General features: G+C 36.7%; 1 long non-coding RNA gene across 1 annotated transcript; it reads left to right on the top strand.

Annotated features, from left to right (window-relative positions):
- Window positions 1–1,536: 1,536 nt before the first annotated feature.
- On the top strand, window positions 1,537–10,645 carry LOC149806669 (uncharacterized). The gene is made up of 2 exons (XR_016420762.1): window positions 1,537–6,141; window positions 9,295–10,645. It is a non-coding gene; the product is annotated as an uncharacterized LOC149806669 (long non-coding RNA).
- The last annotated feature ends 11,721 nt before the right edge of the window (window positions 10,646–22,366 follow it).

Consider the following 22,366-nt stretch of genomic DNA (forward strand, 5'->3'; position numbering starts at 1 on the left):
CTGATTCATCTTTACACAACAACAACATTATTACTCACTCACAACTCTGCCCAGATAAATTTGAACTTAGTTGTGTGCTCAACATAACTTTCGAAAGAAAATGGTGTGTCTAGTTAAAATTGAAATTTGGAGTCATATTGTGAATGAATGCGCATTGCAGCAACTTTTCCATTTGATCTGCAATGAATAGATTTTGGTATTTTGTTTGATTCTACGAAATTTCATGATTATGGACTGGATTTATATGTGACAATTCCGCATGAAGTAAATCGGATTGAAGAAGCAAGGGAGAAGCATGTTGACATCTGCAAATGTGTTTCTGTTTCTGTCATTGAACGTTTGAAATCACAGTGTGGGAAAAATATGAAGTCTTTCAGTTGCAATTATCAAAAAGACACTTTGGAATTTAATGCTTATTTCATTTTGAGTGCAGTAAGGAGGATGTAATTGCACTTATATTAGAAATTACAGTACAATTTTGAAATGTGTAATCAAGATTGAGAATGTATGACATGGCTCATGTAATTTGGATTTGTAGAACTAAGATGTAAAATTCAGGATGTAAAACTTTAAGTATATTTTTTGCCATTCTTATCACTAGCTAAAGAAGACAGTTTATGTCTTGTCTCGTGTATATTATTTATAAGGACCCTTTCTTGCATCTACTGTATAGCTAGCCTAAATCTGAAACATTGTATCAAAAAGTTAATGCGGAATGTGCCAAAGCAGCTGGTATGTGACAATCCACAAAACATCTGCTTTACTTCATTCAGAAACAAATTTAAACAACCACAATGTAAAGCACATACTACGCGAGTGTACATGGTTTGTTTACAAATCAAAGTGCTGGCGTCTGCGTCCATTGTTTGTTTACAATAGAAAGTAGTTCCTTTATGCATTTGAATGCAATATGAAGGTGTACAGTATCATAAAATACTGAATGATTCTGACAATGTAAAGTTAACGAAGAGAAAAAAATGAGCATATACTTATATTATTTAATTATCTTGACCTCAGAAGAGTATGAAACTGGTTGACATCATTGTGCTGAGACAGTCTTTGAGTTAACTTGACCTCAGAAGAGTATGAATTTGGTTGACATCATTGTGCTGAGACGGTCTTTAAGTTAACTTGACCTCAGAAGAGTATGAAACTGGTTGACATCATTGTGCCAAGACGGTCTTTAAGTTAACTTGACCTCAGAAGAGTATGAAACAGGTTGACATCACTGTGCTGAGACAGTCTTTGAGTTAACTTGACCTCAGAAGAGTATGAAACTGGTTGACATCACTGTGCTGAGACAGTCTTTAAGTTAACTTGACCTCAGAAGAGTATGAATTTGGTTGACATCATTGTGCTGAGACGGTCTTTAAGTTAACTTGACCTCAGAAGAGTTTGAAACTGGTTGACATCATTGTGCTGAGACAGTCTTTAAGTTAACTTGACCTCAGAAGAGTATGAAACTGGTTGACATCACTGTGCTGAGACAGTCTTTGAGTTAACTTGACCTCAGAAGAGTATGAAACTGGTTGACATCACTGTGCTGAGACAGTCTTTGAGTTAACTTGACCTCAGAAGAGTATGAAACAGGTTGACATCATTGTGCTGAGACAGTCTTTAAGTTAACTTGACCTCAGAAGAGTATGAAACTGGTTGACATCATTGTGCTGAGACGGTCTTTAAGTTAACTTGACCTCAGAAGAGTATGAATTTGGTTGACATCATTGTGCTGAGACGGTCTTTAAGTTAACTTGACCTCAGAAGAGTATGAAACAGGTTGACATCACTGTGCTGAGACGGTCTTTAAGTTAACTTGACCTCAGAAGGGTATGAATTTGGTTGACATCATTGTGCTGAGACGGTCTTTAAGTTAACTTGACCTCAGAAGAGTATGAAACTGGTTGACATCATTGTGCTGAGATGGTCTTTAAGTTAACTTGACCTCAGAAGAGTATGAATTTGGTTGACATCATTGTGCTGAGACGGTCTTTAAGTTAACTTGACCTCAGAAGAGTATGAAACTGGTTGACATCATTGTGCTGAGAGAGTCTTTAAGTTAACTTGACCTCAGAAGAGTATGAAACTGGTTGACATCATTGTGCTGAGACAGTCTTTGAGTTAACTTGACCTCAGAAGAGTATGAATTTGGTTGACATCATTGTGCTGAGACGGTCTTTAAGTTAACTTGGCCTCAGAAGAGTATGAAACAGGTTGACATCATTGTGCTGAGACAGTCTTTGAGTTAACTTGACCTCAGAAGAGTATGAATTTGGTTGACATCATTGTGCTGAGACGGTCTTTAAGTTAACTTGGCCTCAGAAGAGTATGAAACAGGTTGACATCATTATGTGCTGACAGATTGCAGGAATAACAGCCATATATAGCACTTCACAAAAGGTTGCAGTCTTGATAACAAATCCAGAATTTTGAAAATTTTACCAAAATGCATGTCAATGTTTTTCACATCCACAGCATAATCATACCAATCGCTTGTTGTCACTGAATTAATTCATAATGGAAAGGAATTAGTTTAGTAAACAATTTTTGTTGTTTTCCAGTGTTTATTTTTGACAGACTGTATGTGTAACAATAAGCCTATGCTTTAGTTTGCATGTATTTATTGCAGAATACATGAAATTTGATTTAGCATGGATATGTTGATTGTGCATGCACACTCTAAATGTTGGACTTGAAGTATAGAGATATAGTGAAGAGTCTTTATGAAATAAATGTCTGTATTGGGTTTCATGGCACAGCAGCACACTCCAGGATATAATTGAATTTAGCCCACAAGGCATTAAAAATGAAGATAAAGGCAAAATAATATTTTAGGTGACTATCCAATTATGAATACAGATGAGATCTCCAACATTAAGAGATCTGACACACTTAGATTAAAGTTCAGGTTCTGCTCAATTTATTTTAAAGGGCAAACTATTCAAAATGTTGAACATAATGACATGATTTGAAAGACAACCTATTCAAAATGTTGAACATACTGACATGATTTGAAGGACAACCTATTCAAAATGCTAAACACATACATGTTCTGAAGGACAACCTATTCAAATTGCTGAACATAATGACATGTTTTGAAGGAAAACCTATTCAAAATGCTAAACACATACATGTTCTGGAGGACAACCTATTCAAAATGCTGAACATAATGACATGTTTTGAAGGACAACTATTCAAAATGCTAAATATCTGACATACTACCAAGGGCAACCTATTAAAAATGTTGAACATCTGACATGTTACAAAGGGCAACCTTTCAAAATGCTTAACATACTGACATGTTTTCTGAGATCTCATCATGGTTTCAGACATTATCAGTATTTAGAATCTGGGAGCATTTTTAAGGTTGGAACATTTTAGGGTCTTACATATCGTATTTTTTACAATCCTGATAATGACAGTTGTATGATAGGTATTTTTCTTTTGTACAAAAAGTATATAACAAATATGAAGACATGTATACACTGACAGTTTGTAAGTTGACCCCTCCTTCCCTTTTAGGTCTGCGCAAAGCTGATTTCTCTTTGCCATTTTAAAAGTCACGGTGCACTGTGCTAGTCAGATCTGTCTAGTGGGTGACTAGTTGCATAAAAACGTAAAAATAATAAGTCATATGACTTTAGGATGTCATGCCAAAAATGTGACCCCATCTATGCATGAAATTAATTTTTAGTACATTTATTGACTTATTATTCAGTGTGGTACAAAATTTAATGTTTGAGAGATTACAATGGCAGTGAAACAGAAGGAAATATGTGAATTCGAAAGAGAGATAGAGAGAAAAATAGCATGGTTGTAAACATAAGGATCAATAAAATGAGAAGTCAGTTTACATCTTTTATATGTCAAACAGAGACTGTTGGATGTGAAAATTGATGAGAATGTATGAATTCTGTAATTGTATCTGTTTTATTTTAAGTATATATAATGTATAATAAAACAGTGTTCTATGGATGATATTTATACATCCAGTCTTTACTATGCAGTAGAAATCATCCACTTTTATGATGACTGAAGTAGATGTTGTTAGAACAGTGCCATTTTTTGTATGTAGATAATGTATTGCAGTGTTCCTTGTTTTTCTATTGTAAAATCAAACCATGTCTGTCTTTTAGCACCAAATAATGATTCTGAGAAACCAAAGCAGTGGTTAAAGGACAGAATGTTTTACTTACATTTATTAAAAACTATTTATTTCATGTTTTAGAAAAAAATAATTATTTGAAATTATTTATTGGATAATTGTGATAAATGCTGTTTGCTATCATGAACATTTGTATTATAAAACTCTGTTGCTATTTATTTTTCTCCTTAAATGTTATGCCACCAGACCATGTCCATTTAAAATTCATAAAAGGTGGATTAATTTAAATTTACATCACTGATTTACACAGGACATTACCTCATTGAATTTTGTCTTTATAGGTAACTGGTACACCATACCTCTGTGTTTTCTTTGCCTCAAGAAATTTGAATGAGATCCACACATGACATCTCTTATTTTACCTGGGCATTCTGTTGTATTCATATAGTAATGAAAGCCAATATGTCCTACATTCAAGCTCAGATTATATTCTAGCTGTATTCATATACATAGTAATGAAAGGCAATATGTCCTACATTCAAGCACAGATTCTGTTCTACTGTATTCATTTAGTAATGAAAGGCAATGTGTCCTACATTCAAGCTCAGATTCTGTTCTACTGTATTCATATAGTAATGAAAGGCAATGTGTCCTGTATTCAAGCACAGATTCTGTTCTACTGTATTCATATAGTAATGAAAGGCAATGTGTCCTGTGTTCAAGCACAGATTCTGTTCTAGCTGTATTCATATAGTAATGAAAAGCAATATGTCCTACATTCAAGCTCAGATTCTGTTCTAACTATATTCATATAGTAATGAAAGGCAATATGTCCGACATTCAAGCTCCGATTGTATTCTACTGTATTCATATAGTAATGAAAGGCAATGTGTCCTACATTCAAGCTCAGATTCTGTTCTACTGTATTCATATAGTAATGAAAGGCAATGTGTCCTGTATTCAAGCACAGATTCTGTTCTAGCTGTATTCATATAGTAATGAAAAGCAATATGTCCGACATTCAAGCTCCGATTGTATTCTACTGTATTCATATAGTAATGAAAGGCAATGTGTCCTACATTCAAGCTCAGATTCTGTTCTACTGTATTCATATAGTAATGAAAGGCAATGTGTCCTGTATTCAAGCACAGATTCTGTTCTAGCTGTATTCATATAGTAATGAAAGGCAATATGTCCGACATTCAAGCTCAGATTCTGTTCTAGCTGTATTCATATAGTAATGAAAGGCAATATGTCCTACATTCAAGCTTAGATTCTGTTCTAGCTGTATTCATATAGTAATGAAAGGCAATATGTCTGACGTTCAAGCTCAGATTCTATTCTAGCTGTTATCATATAGTAATGAAAGGCAATATGTTCTACATTCAAGCTCAGATTCTGTTCTAGCTGTATTCATATAGTAATGAAAGACAATGTGTCCTGTGTTCAAGCTCAGATTCTGTTCTAACTATATTCATATAGTAATGAAAGGCAATATGTCCGACATTCAAGCTCAGATTCTGTTCTAGCTGTATTCATTTAGTAATGAAAGGTAATACATCCTACATTCAAGCTCAGATTCTGTTCTAGCTGTATTCATATAGTAATGAAAGGCAATGTGTCCTGTATTCAAGCACAGATTCTGTTCTAGCTGTATTCATATAGTAATGAAAGGCAATATGTTCGACATTCAAGCTCCGATTGTATTCTACTGTATTCATATAGTAATGAAAGGCAATATGTCCTACATTCAAGCTTAGATTCTGTTCTAGCTGTATTCATATAGTAATGAAAGGCAATATGTCTGACGTTCAAGCTCAGATTCTATTCTAGCTGTTATCATATAGTAATGAAAGGCAATATGTTCTACATTCAAGCTCAGATTCTGTTCTAGCTGTATTCATATAGTAATGAAAGACAATGTGTCCTGTGTTCAAGCTCAGATTCTGTTCTAACTATATTCATATAGTAATGAAAGGCAATATGTCCGACATTCAAGCTCAGATTCTGTTCTAGCTGTATTCATATAGTAATGAAAGGTAATACGTCCTACATTCAAGCTCAGATTCTGTTCTACTGTATTCATATAGTAATGAAAGGCAATATGTCCGACATTCAAGCTCCGATTCTGTTCTAGCTGTATTCATATAGTAATGAAAGACAATGTGTCCTGTATTCAAGCTCCGATTCTGTTCTAGCTGTATTCATATAGTAATGAAAGGCAATGTGTCCTACATTCAAGCTCAGATTCTGTTCTACTGTATTCATATAGTAATGAAAGGCAATATGTCTGACATTCAAGCTCAGATTCTGTTCTACTGTATTCATATAGTAATGAAAGGTAATACGTCCTACATTCAAGCTCAGATTCTGTTCTACTGTATTCATATAGTAATGAAAGGTAATACGTCCTACATTCAAGCTCAGATTCTGTTCTACTGTATTCATATAGTAATGAAAGGCAATATGTCCGACATTCAAGCTCCGATTCTGTTCTAGCTGTATTCATATAGTAATGAAAGACAATGTGTCCTGTATTCAAGCTCCGATTCTGTTCTACTGTATTCATATAGTAATGAAAGGCAATATGTCTGACATTCAAGCTCAGATTCTGTTCTACTGTATTCATATAGTAATGAAAGGCAATATGTCTGACATTCAAGCTCAGATTCTGTTCTACTGTATTCATATAGTAATGAAAGGTAATACGTCCTACATTCAAGCTCAGATTCTGTTCTACTGTATTCATATAGTAATGAAAGGTAATACGTCCTACATTCAAGCTCAGATTCTGTTCTACTGTATTCATATAGTAATGAAAGGCAATATGTCCGACATTCAAGCTCCGATTCTGTTCTAGCTGTATTCATATAGTAATGAAAGACAATGTGTCCTGTATTCAAGCTCCGATTCTGTTCTACTGTATTCATATAGTAATGAAAGGCAATATGTCCGACATTCAAGCTCCGATTGTATTCTACTGTATTCATATAGTAATGAAAGGCAATATGTCCTACATTCAAGCTTAGATTCTGTTCTAGCTGTATTCATATAGTAATGAAAGGCAATATGTCTGACGTTCAAGCTCAGATTCTATTCTAGCTGTTATCATATAGTAATGAAAGGCAATATGTTCTACATTCAAGCTCAGATTCTGTTCTAGCTGTATTCATATAGTAATGAAAGACAATGTGTCCTGTGTTCAAGCTCAGATTCTGTTCTAACTATATTCATATAGTAATGAAAGGCAATATGTCCGACATTCAAGCTCAGATTCTGTTCTAGCTGTATTCATTTAGTAATGAAAGGTAATACATCCTACATTCAAGCTCTGATTGTATTCTACTGTATTCATATAGTAATGAAAGACAATGTGTCCTGTGTTCAAGCTCAGATTCTGTTCTAACTATATTCATATAGTAATGAAAGGCAATATGTTCTACATTCAAGCTCAGATTCTGTTCTAGCTGTATTCATATAGTAATGAAAGACAATGTGTCCTGTGTTCAAGCTCAGATTCTGTTCTAACTATATTCATATAGTAATGAAAGGCAATATGTCCTACATTCAAGCTCCGATTCTGTTCTAGCTGTATTCATATTGTAATGAAAGGCAATACGTCCTACATTCAAGCTCAGATTCTGTTCTAGCTGTATTCATATAGTAATGAAAGGCAATACGTCCTACATTCAAGCTCAGATTCTGTTCTAGCTGTATTCATATAGTAATGAAAGGTAATACGTCCTACATTCAAGCTCAGATTCTGTTCTAGCTGTATTCATATAGTAATGAAAGGCAATATGTCCTACATTCAAGCTCCAATTCTGTTCTACTGTATTCATATAGTAATGAAAGGCAATATGTCCTGTATTCAAGCTCAGATTCTGTTCTACTGTATTCATATAGTAATGAAAGGCAATATGTCCTACATTCAAGCTCCAATTCTGTTCTACTGTATTCATATAGTAATGAAAGGCAATATGTCCTGTATTCAAGCTCAGATTCTGTTCTACTGTATTCATATAGTAATGAAAGGCAATATGTCTGACATTCAAGCTCAGATTATATTCTAGCTGTATTCATATAGTAATGAAAGGTAATACGTCCTACATTCAAGCTCAGATTCTGTTCTAGCTGTATTCATATAGTAATGAAAGGCAATATGTCCGACATTCAAGCTCCGATTGTATTCTACTGTATTCATATAGTAATGAAAGGCAATATGTCCTACATTCAAGCTTAGATTCTGTTCTAGCTGTATTCATATAGTAATGAAAGGCAATATGTCTGACGTTCAAGCTCAGATTCTATTCTAGCTGTTATCATATAGTAATGAAAGGCAATATGTTCTACATTCAAGCTCAGATTCTGTTCTAGCTGTATTCATATAGTAATGAAAGACAATGTGTCCTGTGTTCAAGCTCAGATTCTGTTCTAACTATATTCATATAGTAATGAAAGGCAATATGTCCGACATTCAAGCTCAGATTCTGTTCTAGCTGTATTCATTTAGTAATGAAAGGTAATACATCCTACATTCAAGCTCTGATTGTATTCTACTGTATTCATATAGTAATGAAAGACAATGTGTCCTGTGTTCAAGCTCAGATTCTGTTCTAACTATATTCATATAGTAATGAAAGGCAATATGTTCTACATTCAAGCTCAGATTCTGTTCTAGCTGTATTCATATAGTAATGAAAGACAATGTGTCCTGTGTTCAAGCTCAGATTCTGTTCTAACTATATTCATATAGTAATGAAAGGCAATATGTCCTACATTCAAGCTCCGATTCTGTTCTAGCTGTATTCATATTGTAATGAAAGGCAATATGTCCTACATTCAAGCTTAGATTCTGTTCTAGCTGTATTCATATAGTAATGAAAGGCAATATGTCTGACATTCAAGCTCAGATTCTATTCTAGCTGTATTCATATAGTAATGAAAGGCAATGTGTCCTGTATTCAAGCTCCGATTCTGTTCTAGCTGTATTCATATAGTAATGAAAGGCAATGTGTCCTGTATTCAAGCTCCGATTCTGTTCTAGCTGTATTCATATAGTAATGAAAGACAATGTGTCCTGTATTCAAGCTCCGATTCTGTTCTAGCTGTATTCATATAGTAATGAAAGACAATGTGTCCTGTATTCAAGCTCCGATTCTGTTCTAGCTGTATTCATATAGTAATGAAAGGCAATATGTCCTACATTCAAGCTCAGATTATACACAATCTTGAAAATGTTCTCAGCAATTTTAAATAAATATGATTTTGCATCCCATTTCAGTTTAATATGTTGCATTGTTTTTTGGGTGATTTGGTTATGAAAAAAGCAACATGTATATGGCAGAAGATTACTAAATAATTAAACCATGAAAGCAATTCCTGTGTAAATATGAAATCATGCATAATATGCATACAAAATATCTATTTCTTACCACCCCACAAAACATACTTGTTTTTATTAGTATTTGGAAACATGGCCACTGATTATCTGTTGCAATTACATGAATTTCATCATGTAATAAATAAAGCATTTTTCAGAAAATATTGTTTCTGCTTTTTTATTTCCATTTTCATCTTGCCCACTTCAGTCACTTTTCCTATGACAGGGGCATCAGTGGCAATGTCAGCAACTTTTGTTCTTAATTTTGTATGAGCCTAAGTTTCCAGGAAGATCATGGCTGTTTTTGTACATGGATCATTTAGTTTTGGTTATCAACACACCTTTTTACCAACAGGGAGGTGACCAATCTGGTGGCCTAGTGGTTCGAGCATCCGCCTCAGATGCCAGAGATTGTGGGTGCAAACCCTTTGCCGATTCATACCAAAGACTCACAAAATGTACTAACAGCTACCTCGCTTGGTGCTCAGCATTAAGAGGTTAGTTGTTAGGACTGGTCAGCCTGGTGGTAGGATAATGTGACTAGATGGGACATCATGCTACATGTCTGTGACATGATGCCCCAGTGCTAGGCATCACTATAAACTGCCACACTGCAGACATCATAGCGATATGACTGAAAAATTGTTAAATCTACATTAAAAATCCAAATCACACACACACACACCAAACAGAGAGTCCAGTTAATTAAATAAGTACATTATAAATGTTGGAGTCTTGGTTCAGACGAACTGATAAAGAAATTCAGACAGTCAGTGCTCTACTGCATTTACTTCTTTCCCTTGCTGTATTATGTGTACTTAATATTCTTAAATTCAACAAGATGCTGTTATCAAAGCTACGTTTTCATATATTCTAATTTGTACTTTTTCTTTGTAGCCACACAAGGCCTGTACTTTTTCTTTGTAGCCACACCAGACCTGTACTTTTTCTTTGTAGCCTGACTAGGCCTGTACTTTTTCTCTGTAGCCACACAAGGCCTGTACCTTTTCTTTGTAGCCACTTGTACCATCATCCAGAATTAGGATGTTATATGTATTGTTACTGTTGTAGAGGTAGTGCTCAAAGAAGTTCTTGGTTATACTGAGTCCTATGTTTGTATTTGCATTTCACAAAGTTTCTGAAATAAATATTAATCCAAACTATGATATTTATCTGCATACTGTTCTATGTATACCCACTTTAAAGCAAATTAATGTGTGTTTGATAAAAGCAAGCAAACCTGAAAAGACAAAATACTGTCAATTGATAATTTCTTTTCCTTCATAGTCAACAGACTAACTGATAGTAGTGCCTACCCACTCAACACCATATTTAGTGGTATCATTTTGACACTGACTATCTGCTGAATTATACAGGTTGTGTTGCTGATAGTAACTGTTCAGAAGCTACTTGTACCGTAATACTCCGTTACAAATCAAGTCAAACTGCAAACAACAAAGATCCTGATCTGCTGTCACTTAATTTAACTGCAGTTGTTTGACTCATTACTCCTATCAAACTGCACAGACCCATATCTGCTAGTGCATTATGCAACGTTAGATCAGGATCTGTGCAGTTTGGAGGTGGACTTGTCTTATAAGCGAGTATATATGGTGTTGTATATATGCTGATTATATGCCTATATAGTATGCAGTGTGTGTCTGTGTGTGTATATGTATGTGTTTGTGATTCAGAATGTGCAGCATCACATCTCTTATGATGGATTTATGTAATAAAGAAGCTGAGTACTAAATCTGTGAAAGATACCAATTTTATTTTATACACATGTACGGAACCGATTTTTATAATTAGTAATAGTTGTAGTACATAGATATAATTCTGTTTTAAGATGATAACTGAAGAAGCGCCACTTCATGATTATGCTATCTATTACCTGAAGTGCAATACATTTTGCCGAGTTTGTCACATTCACACCATAAAAACCTTTATTTGGATAGTTGCTCTTTAAAAAAGAGGGATATCAGCTACTTTGTATTTTACCACATTTTTTTTAAATTATGCCAATATATTCATAAGTGCCATATTGAAAATTTCTTTTTACATGGCACAGACTAAATATTGTAATATCTACGAATTGCAAACCATGTATGTACACAAACTGAGGCATACCAATGCTATATATATATATATATATATATATATATATATATATATATATATATATATATATATATATATATATATATATATATCAATGCCCTCCACTCGGGTGCGACTTTTGGAAACATTTCGTCGAATGGGCTTGTTTTTATTACCATCGTTGCACTTGAGGTAAACGGAGACTTTTCAGACGGATCTTGGCAGCCTTATGCAATTTCTGTACTCCTCCATGACCTAAAGGATGGGCTGGATCGTAGTAAATGCTGGCTAACACCTTTTTTAATAAGTCAGCCACTCTTCGCTGATGCTACTTTGGATGAGGTGACATGGTGGTTTGGAAACGGCTTTACGTGTCTGATATGCTAAGGGAGTAGAAGTCAAAGGTAGTGGTGATGGTGGGGTGGTAATGGAATGACTTTAGTCTTCTTTTCTTTTTTCACTTCTAGTTTCCCTTCTTTCTTTTTCACTTCTGTCGAAGGAGAAGTTGATATCTTTTTAACCCAATCTTTCAGTTCTTCTCGTTGGGGGGGGGGAAGGGGTCAACAAGGACACTGCAATCGTACTAGGAATGGGAGCTGCTGACGGTGTTTGAAAGACTTCTCGTACCTCTTCTTCCTCTGGCAATCGTGACACTCTGTCTTGACCGCTGGTGGTAGTGGTGGTGATGGGATTTTTTCATCAGAGTTGTAAAATCTTTCAGAGTTAGCAGAGCTGCATCGTCTAATGCTTTCTGGTGCAAGAATTGCAGTCGTTGCAACAGTTAACCGTACCATTGCGATTTTTCTGTTTCGAACAAATTGCGATCCATCAGCGATTGCAATTCGTGTTTGTAACTGGTACATCTTGGTCAAATAAGGATTGGGAGGCAAATGCGGGGTCCGTAGTTCCTGCTAACGATAGCATTTCATAAATCGTTTGTATGGCACTAAAGTCAGTTTTCGTCCTTCATTAGGATTTCAATGGCCACGTCTGAGATCTTTGTACTCCAGAGGGCCCTTTTATGTTCCTGGAAGCATGGGTAAAACACTTCCCAGGAGCCCCAACGTGGGTCCTACTATTCCTTTGACAAGTGTTCCTAGCAGGGGTAAAAGTCGTTCATGTTGGAACAACATCTTTTTTCTTTTGACAGATGGGTATTTTCTTTTGAACCATTTGGCGAAGAACTTGTCAATGTTTGGCAAAGCTATTTTTTCTGGTGTGTAGACAAAGGTATCGTGCCTTTCAAGACATTCAAGCAACATTCGCACGCGGTATTGATGACGTCTTTGGAGGCTTTTTAAATGAGTTTTTTTGCATAGGTGGATAAGCTTTGGACAGGACGGACAACTGTTTCCATGTTTGAATAAACGAGGAGGCAGTCCTTTCCTATCTTTCCTTTGGAGAGTGAAAAAGGATGTCTCCTTGGGGGTGGGGTGACATCTTTGTTTTTTGTTCCGGGGCACACCAAAAATACACTAATTTAGATGACTTGGCACACGCACTTTTATCTTTTTTTAACTATCACTTCGTCAAAAAGGTGACGATGTGTTTTCCGAAATTGCCAAAGAATCTTCCCCTTTCGATGCTCCTCTTTTTCTTTGGACGACTGTGTCTTTTCTGAGAATGACGTCGATGCTTGGCTAAACGATTTTATTTTCAGATGAGGAGACTGTCCTTGTCTTTTTCCTTTTCCTTTTTGGACAGGGAGAACGATGATGGTGACGGTGAGCGCTTCTTTGAGGGGACATCTATGCGCGTTCAGGAGTACAAAAACACCGATCCCCATTCTATACTGATGGTCTTTTTAATACTGGAATGCGTCACCATTGATTGTCTTTACGTCGTATCAATGTGATGACAGGGATCACACGTCGTGTAGAGGTTCTCAACGGACTAAATCGGGACAGTTCTTGATAGGACGAATCCAGTAAACTCTGTACCATACCCGATCTCTCTTGGACTTTGATTTTGGTGGCAGGTACTTTGTGAGCAGCTGCCACTGCATCTAAAGAGGAGGTTGTCATCGCTGGAGGAAAAGTTCTTGGAGACGCGGGTTTCTTTTGTTTCATCAAATGAGGAAGAACGGTGTCAAATTGGGTTTGGCAGGCATCACCAGCAACGGAGAAGTAGAAGAACCCGATGCTACTGGAGACGCGGTCACCGTAGATGCAGGTTGTGGTTTGCGAATGTAAGGTTGAGTCCTGGCCGAAGTGCCTGTCTTGAAGAAGCTGTTTTCTATAGGCTTTTCTTTTTCTGGGGACTTTTATTTTTCGTGGGTTGTGACCTGGTCTTGACACCGCTCTTTTTCTTTTGGGTCCAATTGGGCTTTTTGGGAGTGGCTTTTTTCTTGGGGAGGACTTTTGGGGTATTAGGATCCCATTTTAAGAGGGAGCGAATGATGACACTCCTAGACAATCACTACCTCCAGGTTTCAAAATGATTTTGCTTTTCTGTTTGAGTGTCGATGCGATGATCGGCCAGTTGCCTCAAGGCTACTTTGTTTCTGTCAAAAAAGCGTTTGGTTTGATGTGGAATGTGAATGATGCCTTGCGGCAATTGACGAGGTGTCACCGTAAACCATCGCAAGACTTCTTTGAGACTGGCCTCTAAGACTCGAGCACATATTGGTGTGTAAACCAGTTAATTTCTTCTTCGTCTTCTAACATGTAGTTGAAAATGACCAGATGGGTTTGACTGGTGTCAGACATGATCCCGTCGTCTTCGCCAGGAATGCCTTCCTTAAACACGATGGAATCGCCTTGACTTTCTCGCAAGAGGCTGTACGCCAATTGCCACTCTTTGTAACATCAACCGATCCGTTGAGGTGGACGATCGATAAAATGTTTATGTTCGATCAAACGTTTGAAAAATTCGGTTTTACCTGAACCGTTGGGTCCGGCAATTAACATGTTAAAGGGATGGTGAAGATGCAAGTCCTCCCAATTAGCATGATCCAACTTTTGTCGATGACTTTGAAAGTTGAGGAAGAGAGAGTAGAGACAGCCGAGGTAGCCATAGTGAAGGTGTTGACAATTTTGACAGGAAAACAGACAAGACAAGAGTTTTTATACTTTTCTCAGGACATGTTTATTTCAACACATGTTTAACATGGAATAACACGAAAGTCAAAATACATAAAAGCTAAATGGTTAAGTACAGCGATAAAATACACATCAAAACGATCAAAGTGGAGTATAAACAAGTCTCTGCAAAATCGGTAACAAAGGCGTCCTAGGGACAGTGTGTAATGTTCTTACAGTCTCTACATTGCGTACAGTCACACAGAGGTCCTCCCTCAATGGTCTTTCGGGAATGTCCATGGCAGTCCTGTCCTGAAGGAAGTGGTTTTCCTCGGTGTCGGGTTCTTTTTCTTCTGACACTATTACTAACACAGGTTTAAAAGTTACATTTTTCACTGGACGTTTGAATTTAGGATCACAACTATTGGTCATAATGGGCCACTTCTTTGGTCCAAGCCTCGAAACCCCAACATTTTCAGTCACGTACATCTGTCCAGTGAGGGTGTAAGTCACAAGTTACACACACATCGTCATACACATCTTCAGTACCTAAAAGTTGACGAATCTTTTTTCCCGTAGAGGTCGAGAAGCATCCAGATGAAAACGCAAGGCTTTTAACAGAATGAGTCTCTCGTGGACATTTAAAGGGATCACTTTCATGTTTTATTTGGTGGTAAATACTGTTCGTACTGAGTCCACACGGAATAGGTTGGTAAACGAAATCCCAGAAAGGAAGTCACTAAGACACACACTACACGTAGACCCCAATTCAATGGACACAGTTCTCATAATAAGCATTGGTAATCCTACACAGTTTGAATACTCTCACTGATTTCCTTCTACGGAATCTGTTGTATCATCACCGATAAAAGTCGTTTAGTTAGTTAGTTAATTTAATTATAGAGGGTTGCGCATGTGCCAATGGTTTATTCTTGCACCTCAGGATGATAATTGATCCTGAGAGAAGGAATCAGTGCCTCAACCCTCAGGCTTTTATGCCCTTAAGGAGTGTTGTTAATTTAGCCGTCAGCTAGCGAAACATGTTTCATGCTAGCTGAATGAAAGGCTGACACAAGTGGGAATGGACCCAAGACGCACTTATGTATGATATTTAATTAGTTTTACTTATTTGATTGGATGAGTGGGAATGTTACATACACTCACTCTAACTGAAGTGTGTTTTGTTGGAACATATATGCGCGCATTGCACGCAGCAATTTGGTGCCCGGTTGAGGCAAGGGAGGGAAGGCTCATGTCTGTCCACAGTAGGTGTCCGCTGGATACAGGTTGGTGTCCCAATGTATATTTTGAATTTTGATTTACTCATATTATTTGCCAAAAGAAAACGTAGAGTATTCCGTACTGTCTTTTAATGGTTAGTTCAGAGTAGGTAAGTGGAAAGAGGAAAGAAAAGGCAATTTTTTATAAAATGGGTATTTGGTCATTAGGTGGAGGTTTAATTGAGGTGGGTAATGGTAATGTTAGAGTTAGGCGAGTTTCTTTGCTGAATACTCAGGTCACTCTAGACGTATCAAAATCGCCTGTCCTAACTATTTTACCTGACGGTTTGTTTGGATTTGATTGGGGGTGGGGGATACAAGTATTCTTTGGGTAAGACGGGTTTCTTTGCTGAATACTCAGATCACTTAGACATATCAAAGTCGACCGTCTTAATTGGTTACCTGACTGGTTTATTTGGGGTTGGTTAAATCCTATTTTTGAGCCCTGTTGTTTCAAGGTACTTTAATATGTTATGATTTGTTAACTGTTTGTTGGGATTTGTTGGGCATATGAAGTTTGGATATATAAATTGGGATCCAGTTTCTTTTTTAGCTCTTTGAAAGTTGTTTCTTGCTATCTGGAGTTTAGTGCAAATATTGAATATATGATTTAGGTTTTCTACAGTGTGACAATTGTGGCAGTTTATGTTTACTGGTTTTGGACTTACGTATTTACCAAAACTGTCTGCTAATCTGGTTTTCCCTGTCATTATTCGGTTAATGATCTTTTGGTCTACACTTTTACCCTGGGTGGTTTGACGGATCGGTCTATTGTTTATATGATTGGGTGCAGTTTCCTACCTTTAGGGGTGAAATTTCAGTGTTCCTGCCATTTTTGGCTGATATAGGTTTTTACGAAGCATTGTGCTTCTGTAGAGCTATATCTAAGTGTGTCTGGATTTGGGTCTCCTAATTTGACTAAGCGACTTTGTCTGCTTGTTCATTACCAGGGATCCCTATATGCAATGGTACCCACATAAACTCTACTATTTGGTTCCTTGTGGATAATGCTTTGAGCATATGGTTGGCCTGGCAAGAAAGAGCTCTCCTGATATAGTGTTGCAATTTTTAATTGAGTTTATTACACTTAGAGAGTCGCTAATAATGACAGATCTTGGGATGTTATTGTCAGTTATCCATTTGAGTGATTCAGTAATTGCCCAGAACTCTGTGGTGTAAATAGAGGAATGGTCTGGTAGTCTGGTCCCCATTTGGATGTTATATTCTGGGATAACTATTGCAGCTGCTGTTCTTGATGGTTCAGTTGTTTTCAATCCGTCTGTGTAGACTTTGGTGAATCCAGGGTAGGTGGCTTGAATGTCATTTATGATTAGTGTTTTCAGTTTGTTCTCTTGTTCCAATTTGTTTCTTTATTTGGTGACCCTGGTGCTTGTCCTTTGGTTAGTTTGCAACCAAGGGGTTTGGTCAGGTGGTTTGATATATTCTTCCTGTTGCTCAAGGATTGGGAGTTTTTCCCTTAGCTCTAGGACTAGTATGCCTCCTGGTATATTTTGAACTAATTTGTGTCTAAAAGTAATATTGCATCTGCTTATGACAATTTTAGTGGGGGTGTACTTGGATGGTTGGCTAATCAAATTGAGTATCTGATGAGCATTTCTTGTCTTCTCAGACTTAGCGGCATTTCCCTAGTGACAACTTGAAGCTCGTCTAGTGAGGTAGAGGGAAGGGCGCCAGTGTACACGATTAGTGCTTTCCTTTGGATAGTATCAAGTTTTTGTAAATTGTAAAAGTGGTTGTTTTGCAGAATTGTATTTTTGACAGCCATATTCCAGTTTGGATCTTACAAGGGATTTAAAGATTGCAAGCAATGTTTTTTTAAATTGGATCCCCATGTTGTTCCTTTTAGATTTTTTAATAGGTTTATATCCTTGCTGCAGCTTTGTATAATTTGGTCGATTTGGTGGTTCCATGTTAAGTGGTTGTCAAAAAAACATTCATAGGAACTTTGCCACCTTAACATATTTAAATAAATGGTTCTGAAGATAAAGGTTGGGGTTTTCGAGTTGTAGTTTCGTTTGGGGGAAATATTATGGCTAATATTTTTTCGTGCGAAATTTTAAACCCCCATTTATCTGCCCATTTCCCTATGTTAGCTATACTTTGTTGGATTTCTTTAATAACTGGTTTGCTGGCGGGGTTTCCTCCTCTCCAGATGCTGCTATCGTCGGCAAATTGGGATAAGTTGACTTTGGTGGAAGCTATGGTTTGGTCTAGGTCATTATTCATGAGGTTGAAGAGCGTTGGGCTGAGTACACTCCCTTGGGGTGCCATTTTCAAGTGGAAATTCTTCGGAGTGGGTGTTGCCTACTCTTGTTATAACTTTACGACCTGTTATAAGATTGCCAATCCAGTAAAACATTCGCCCAATGATTCCGAAGTGGTTTAGTTTGGCAATCAATCCTTTAGTACAGACCAGGTCAAATGCTCTTTTCTAAATCAAGAAAGACCGCTATGAGGTTCCTATCGGTTTTTCTCATGGAGTTGAATGCTATTTTTATATCCCCTTCTAATCGAAATAATTGGTCGGTGGTGGAGCGTTTGTTTCGAAAGCCACATTGATTTTCCCGTAGTAGGTTGTTGCTTTCGAGATGATGTTTTAATCTGTTAGAGATTATGGTTTCCATTAGTTTACAGATATTATTGGTGAGGGAAATGGGTCGATATGAATTTATGTTATTAGGATCTTTGCCCGGTTTAGGGATGGGGATAACTATGGCTTGTTTCCAGCTCTTGTGTAGTTGTCCATTATTCCAAATCGTGCTCAGTAGCTTAATACTGGCTGATGCTATATTGCTAGGGAGATTTTATATATATATATATATATATATATATATATATATATATATATATATATATATATATATATATATATATATATATATATATATATATATATACCAGGGGATGTTTCTTGTTTTGAGCTAATTGCTATATCCCATTCATATAGTATGATTTCACTATTTTGGTTCGAATCATGGGTTCCTAGGTCTTGGAAGAGGTGGGGTTGTGAATTTTCTACTTACTTTCTATGATCTTGAAAAAATTTGTTTGGTTATTTTTGCTGCTCTTGTTGGAGAAATGACTGATTAGCATATCGACTTTTTCTTTACTGGTGGTAGCACCTGTTAGTTTGGGGTTGTGGCGGTTGTTTTTCCCCATATGGTTTTAATTTTATCCCAGACTTGATTGGAATTTGAATTTAAGTTTAGTTTGGAGCAAAAAGACTGCTAGGATATGTCTTTAGCTGATTTTATGGTTTGTTTAAGTATTTCTTTCTTTTTCTTTGTAGTGGAGGAAGTCTATTGAGTCTTTTGTGTGTTTATATTTTTTAGGGCTCTTTTTTCCCTTATGTGCTATTCTACATGGATAACCCCACCATGGTACTGTCTGTTTATTATGGGAGTTTCAGGTTTTTGAGATGCTTAATTTGGTGCATTGAGGATTGTACTTATTCTATTATCATGGTAAATGTTAATATCTTGGTTTTCTAAGTCTTTAGTGTTTATAGTAGCTAACATGTTTTTAAACTGATCACAGTCTGCTTGGTCAACTTTCCATCTAGGGAGGACATCAATGGGGGTATGTTGAGTTTTTATTTGGATGGTTATGATAATTGGAAAATGATAGCTACCTAATGAATCTCCTCGATCTACACACCAATTAGTAAGTTGTGCTATTATAGGGGTACTTATGGTTAGGTCTATGGCTGAGAGCGAGCCATCCTCAGGGTTTAGTCTGGTTTTTGACCCGTCATTGAGGATGACTAGATTACATTCAGTTAATCATTCTTCTGTCATTTTTCCTGTAATGTCTTTCCTACCTCCACCCCACCCCCCACCCCCCCACCCCCACACACTTCACTGTGTGCATTGAAGTCACCACAGATGATTAATTGTTGGAAGTGTTGTTGGTAATTTGGCGGAAGGTGGTTAAGTTGACTGGGTGATTGCTGTCTTCTGGATCGTATATATTCATAATTTGGATGTTTGTGGTGCCTGTACTTACTAATATTGATTGTATTTCTATATTATTGCAATTATTTTGGGCAAATGGAACTGGTAGTTTTTCTAAGTTATGGTTTATATAAAAATTATTGCCAGGCCTCCTCCCTTTTGACCATTCGGTCAAAAATACCTGGGGAGTATCATTGTATTTTAGGTAGGCTTTTTAGATTTTCAGTTAGGTGGGTTTCTTGGAGGCAGTTAATGTCCAGTTTGGTGGTTATGTTATTAAGTTTGTGTTGTAGCTCTGAGAGATTTTTAATTAATCCCGTACAGTTTTAAATATACCTGGGGAGTATCATTGTATTTTAGGTAGGCTTTTTAGATTTTCAGTTAGGTGGGTTTCTTGGAGGCAGTTAATGTCCAGTTTGGTGGTTATGTTATTAAGTTTGTGTTGTAGCTCTGGGAGATTTTTAATTATTCCCTTACAGTTTTATTGCCAAATAGTGAATTCATTTTTCCTTGCATTATCTATGGTGGGTGTTGTAGTTATCTAATATACTGGAGGCCCAGTGGCCCATGGTGGGTGTTGTAGTTATCTACTATACTGGAGGCCCAGTGGCCCATAGTGGGTGTTGTAGTTATTTACTATAGTGGCCTATCTGGGTGACCAAGGCCATAAGAGTAATCAGTTTGGCTTGTGGGTCATGCGATTTATTGCTGTTTATTAGTTTTTTTTTATCATTTCTGTTATTACGGGTGTATTATCTTTGATTGAATGGTTTTTGTATATCCTGCTTTCAGGGAGGTTATATGTTTGACCTGTTATCTCCTGTGGGGGTCTGTTTGTGTGGTTGCTGTATATAATGCGGTTTTTATTTTATTTGGGAGGGATGTGTGGGTTGATATTTCTGCTAGGCCAAGGTTGTTCCATGCGGTTGGATGTTTTGCTTGTTTCAGATTGTTTGGGTAGTTGATTGTGTTTATTTGCTATAACTTTTGCTGTTGTATATGTTAATTGTTTGGTGTTCATGATTTCTATTATTAGGTTTTCTTTCATTGTATATTTACATTCTGCTGCTCTGGGTTCGTGTGGTTCCCTGCAATTTGGGCATTTATGTTTATGGGAGTGACATGTACCTCTGTGTTGACCTCCGCAGTGCTGGCATCTCGGTTTGAAGCGGCTTTTGAGGGCATAGTATCCCCAATGTTGACACTGAGTGCAGGACCGGGGTTTGTTGATTAAGGGTTCTAATCAGTGAGATTGCGGTTGAGGTTGGTGGTTACATTTGGCCTTTTGCTTTGCGAGTGTGTTTTGTTTTCTACTTAGGTTGTGTATGTTGGTAAATGCAGCCTTTAGTTGTGACATTTAGTTTGGATAATTGATTTTGAATAATTAAAAATATGTATTAAGTTTAATTGTCGAGTTCCTATTTTGTTAATTAGTTTGAAAGAGGCGTGTTAATAGGTAGAATAGTAGAAAGGTGGCGTAATTCTCTTTATGGCAGAAAATCTATGTAGAGATTTGTGAGTGCTTACTAATTTACTAGGATTCTACCCAGCTGTTTACTAGTGTGTTTCCTAGTACCTATCTTCAGAGTTTTTCACCAGAGAAGGGTTAGGTTTTAACAGAAAAAGGAGGGAAGAATAGTGGGATTTAGAGTTGTTAGTTTTTTTACTAACCGTGAATCTTACAGTGATTTTCTTGTGCTTGAAAATATGCAAGGATTCGGTCCAAGTGTGCGCTGGTATGAGACCTAGCACTTGTTTTATGATAATGGCGCCAAGGAATGGTTAATTGCTATGTAGAAGGAAGGAAGGTTTAGAGAGGAATAGTTAGCAATAATAATAGCAAATAAAAAGTTCAGTTAAAACAGCACAGAATATTAAAGTACCCGTAGGTTTATTGTGGGATTCTACCTAGTTCTTGGATGGCGTGTTTCTTTGTTCCAAGTTCCTTTGTTCCTTTGTGTCGGTTGGCGGGCTTCCTTTGTTGCTTCTTTGTTCTTTATAGCTGGAGGGGTTCCTGTTCTTATTATTATTATTATTATTATTATTATTATTATTATTATTATTATTATTCTTTTTTCTTGATCTTTACTTGGTGATGTTTCTCTACAGGCTCCTGCTAAACAAAGCACTTCTCCCCACAACAAACACACAACCGCACTTCTGTTTGTATCTATAGCCATGCTTCGAATGAAATCGAACTTTTTCTGTACTTAAGTTAATACGTAGTGGGAATATGCATTATTTATCATATAACACTGCCCTAGAACGTAATTAAAAATGAGAACGATGAATATATTTTTTTCACTCCTCCTGTTTCATCAGTTGTTAATGCGGGTCTCGTATGTTAGCTCCCAATCTACATGCAAGCAAACTTCTTTAAGTCTTGGTGATTATCCATTGACATGTGGAAGCGTGAACATGTTCTTCGATGATGCGTTCTCTCTACCTGTCGTCCCGCTAGACGATCCTATAAAAGTGTGCCCGAAGGCGAACAAATCTAGAATATC

The sequence above is a fragment of the Sinohyriopsis cumingii genome, chromosome 1 (assembly GCF_028554795.1).
Source record: "Sinohyriopsis cumingii isolate HCF-2022 chromosome 1, ASM2855479v2, whole genome shotgun sequence".
Classification (NCBI taxonomy): Eukaryota; Metazoa; Mollusca; class Bivalvia; order Unionida; family Unionidae; genus Sinohyriopsis; species Sinohyriopsis cumingii.